The sequence below is a fragment of the Pinus tabuliformis genome, chromosome 4_2 (genome assembly GCF_031772625.1).
Source record: "Pinus tabuliformis cultivar Carrire ecotype Pingquan chromosome 4_2, CPIR1, whole genome shotgun sequence".
Classification (NCBI taxonomy): domain Eukaryota; kingdom Viridiplantae; phylum Streptophyta; class Pinopsida; order Pinales; family Pinaceae; genus Pinus; species Pinus tabuliformis.
Genome location: NC_142304.1, coordinates 575,787,542 through 575,792,091, shown reverse-complemented (window position 1 = coordinate 575,792,091; position 4,550 = coordinate 575,787,542).

The following is a 4,550-nucleotide window of genomic DNA, read 5'->3' as shown; positions in this document are numbered from 1 at the left end:
TTGATTAATAGAAAAATATTGAACTATGCTTACAAACAGAATGGAAATAAGATAGCTCGGGTGATGGTAGCTTATCTCTAAGAAGAGATGTGGTGGCTACATGCCTCTGAACTATGTTACAATGAGGCTCAAGGGCCTATTTATTATTGGAAAACATGAGAAAACCCTAAACAACCAAAACCCTAACCCCAGGAGATGTAACACCAAGAGTTTGTGGGCCTTATTGGGGTTAGTTGGGCAGCCAAATTCCCAGGGTCATAACTTGGTCATATTATCTATGTTTGGCGTGTATGATACCTTGTTGAAAAGGTCTCGCTGAGTACTACAGGTTTTGTCTCAGGCCCTACCTATGGCTACAGGCCTTTCGTGGACCCCAAAAAAACGTTGTTTAGGGGGTCAAAACTGCTCCGGAAGTTCAGGACTCGAAAAAACTGCTAGAAATAGTAAATGCTGAAATGAACAAGGAAACAGATGAAACTGACTTGAGGGTTTAGATGGAATAGGCGGGTTTCCACCAATATCCATCTGGATCATCTACATTTAAATCAATGCATCTAGTGCAAGCAATCAAATAGGAGTAAAAATCACCATCGCCACTCAATGCATCTAGTGTAGGAAATATTCTTCCCTCTCCCCCCTCCATCTATATCTATATCTCCCTCCATCTCTCCTTTGTGTCTCTATCTCAACACCCCAAACTCACACACTCTCTCACTCCATATCTATCAATCTCTTTGTCCCTGCCCCCCCTCTCTCCATCTCTATCTTCTTCCCTCTCTTCACTTTCCATCTATATCTCTATCTTCATTTGTCTCCCTATATCACCCCCAAAACATACACTCTATTTCGCCAATCTATTTATCTGTCCCTCCCTCCTCCTCCTCTCTCTCTCACTCTCTCACTCTTCCCCTTCTCTCCCTCTCCCCTGCTTCTATCTCTATTCCCTCTCGTTGTCCTCTCTCCCCCTTTATCTCTCTATTTCTTTCTTCTTACCTCCCTCTCTCTGCGCCTCCAACTCCATCTCTCTTTCCCTCCCTCTCTCCACTCTCTCACATCCTCTCTCTCTCTCTCTCCAAATTTGTTAATATATCCCTCCCTCTCCCCTCTCTCCTTCTCTCCACCATTCTCTCCATCTCTCCTTGTTTTTCTCTTTATCTCACCCCCAAAGATACACACTCTCTCTCCATCTCTCCCTTGTCACTCCCTCTCTCTCTCTCCACTTTTGAATCTCTATGTTTTTCTTCTTCTCTCCTTCTCTCCCTCTCTAATTCTATCTTCATATCCCTCCCTCTCTCCTCCTCTCTCTCATACTTCCTCTCTCTCCCTTTCTCTCCTACCTACCTCTCTCTTCCCCCATCTCTCTCTCTCTCTTTGCCCTCCAATCCTCTCTCTTCCCCCATCACTCTCCTTCCTCTCTCTCAAGTCTTGTCTCTTGTTCTCTCTCTCTCTTTTTTCCCTCCAATCCTCTCTCTTCCCTCCAATCCTCTCTCTTCCCTCATCTCTCTCTCTCTCTCCAACTATGTTACTATATCCATCCCTCTCTCCTTCTCTCCCCCTTTCTCTCTATCTCTCCTTCTTTGTCTCTTTATCTCACCCCTAAACATACACTCTCTCTCTATTTACACTTCTCACCCTCTATGTCTTTCTTCTTCCCTCCCTCTCTCCCCTCCAACTCCATCTCACTATCCCTACCTCTCTCCTCATCTCTCGCAATTCCTCTCTCTCCCTTTCTCTCATACCTCTCTCTCTCTCTCTCTGCCCTTCGATCCTCTCACTATCTCCCTCCCTCTCTCCTTCTCTCTCTCCCCCTCCTCCATCTTTGTGTCTCCCTCTCCCTCTCTTACCCTTGTCTACCTCTCTCACTCCTCTCCCTTCATTCCTCCTCTCCCCTCTTCTTCATTGTATCTCCATCTCTCCCTTGTCACTCCCCTATCTCTCTACCTCTATGACTATATGTCTTTGTTCTTCCCTTCCATATATATCTAGAGTTAATATATATCATGATATATTATAATATAACAAATTTAATATTGTATTAATCCAAAGTTATTAAATTTAATAATATTAATACTATAATATATTAATATGAATATAATATTTAATAATAATAATAGTAATATGTTAATATTAATATTAGGGTTAATAATGTTTTTTTTCATGGTATTAATAATAATTTGGCCCATAAGTTTCGCCTACTTTTTTAAGTGTTAGTAAGTATAAAGAGGTTTATGGAGTAAATATAAAAAGAAGTTGTATTTATTTACCATACATTTTTATACCTCTTTTATAAATATGGTATTTGGCCCATGGTATTGATAATTATTTGTCCCATGATATTTGGCCCATAGGCTTCACCTAAATAAAACTCTTTTTTGAGTTTTCTTAAATATAGGAGATTTATGGAATAAATATAAAAATAGATTTTATTTATTTATCATACCTCTAGTTTATTTATATTTTTATTTATTTACCATACCTTTGGAGTAAAAAATATATATATATTTATTTACCATACCTATAGTTTATTTATATTTATATTTATTTACCATACTTATTTTTTGAGTATTCATAAACCTCTTTATATTTTAAATTTATATTGTGTTTATACATAATAATAATTATATTGTTTTTTAAATAGGGACAATAATTACGTTTAAGTTTGCGTTTACATGTTTACTTTATGTGCTTAAGTGTTTACCTTTTTACTTGAGAATCTCTACCCCCATAATGGGTGCTTACATGTTTACCTTTCTACGTAAGATCTACCCCATAATGGGTTGGGTTGTAGAGCACCTCTCTCCACAATCAAATTAATATTTTCAAATATTAGAATTTTGATGTGGAAATATTTTTGTCTTTAAAGACTTTAATATATCCATAGGATATGGTTTTTCCCTTTCAAGATTTATTTTACAAATATTTAATTAAAAGAAATATGAAAAGATTTTGGACTAGGATTTTCAATTCTTTATGTTGATTTAACTTTTTTTTTCCATTCATTTAAGAGATAGTATTGGCTTTAGTAAATATGAGTAAATATGCTTAATATTTTACCTAGTTTGGAATTTTAAAGTGGTAAATTTTTTTGTTAAAGGTAAATATATAATCCATTCAAAATGCATGAGATAATTTATTATCCATTGAAATTATATATAAACATACATAGTTTTATTTTAATAATTAAAACTAGTCCATTAATAAGATTAAAAAGTTATATATAATCTAAAGATTCAAGTTATATATAATTTAAGATTCAAGCTAATGTTTTGGCCGACACTAGTAAAACTTATTTTTGTTATTTTTTGACGATGTGACATACTTACACATTGGGTCATATTGCGCTGTAGAATGCGTCTCTCGGTGCAACAAGGGAGGAATGCCAATAACAATTATTAGAGGTGCAGACTATTCATCCTTTCTGGTTGAGAATTCAAACAACTCCCTGAAAGTTGGATTACCTTTGCAATTGGTTGCCATTCGGTTAATGTGTGTATATTAAGGTGTTTGGAGATTGAAGAGGTCTTGGGTTCAAACCCCATGGACACTTTCATTTTGGTTTCAAACAAACGAATAAATAACAAACAAACAAATGAATATATATATATATATATATGGTCTTAATTATAACCATATAACCCACCAACGTATAAAACAAAATGAAGTTGTACGCATTCCAATGGTCATGTGCTAGATTTAATTATTAGACCTATAGACTATTTTTAGTCTCGTGAACGTTAAAATATTATTCATTCATTCATAAACAAATTGGTGTCCTGAAAAAGCTCAACACGACACCCATGAAATTGAAATTTGACGATGTAAGGAGTGGCACTTAGGTTGAGAAAGGCCACAAGACTCGTGGCTTTAACACTATTGTTAGACATACACACAAAAACGAAGATGAGTTTTAGATAAATATATAACGCATTTCATTAATATGATACACACATAAATACATGAATTTAATCTTTAAATTTATCTTCCAAAAAAATATTTCAAACTCTGGATTTCATATCTATTTGTGATTTTTTGTTTTCTCTTTTAAGAAAACAATTAAAAAATATATAACCTTATCGGATTAGGTTTCTAGCATATTTATATCTAAAAAAAAACACAAAATGACTATATATAGATGATAAAAAACAATAATACATACATAATATTGGAAATACTTAAGCTGATAGGATTTTTATGGTGAGGTTCCTCCTCACGACATTGTAGTAGATTTGTCGACCTTCAAAGAATATACAATTTCGACGGTGTGATTGAGTGTAGGCTTACGATCCATGATTTTCTTAGCCCAAGGTTCTTTGACATGCCTATGGAACCACATCAAACGCATGGGACCACATCACACGTGTCTAGGCCTTTATAATATCGCAAAATCGTAATCGACTATTCCACAATGTAACATTTGGTTGCAGTCCCAAAACTTGACATCTTCGATGAGTGACATGGCTTGATTTACGTGGAGAGGAAATGAGTGAAGCCCCAAATCAGAGCCCTCTCTATTGGAAACTTCCAATCGAAGGTGTAACCTTGGTGCACGA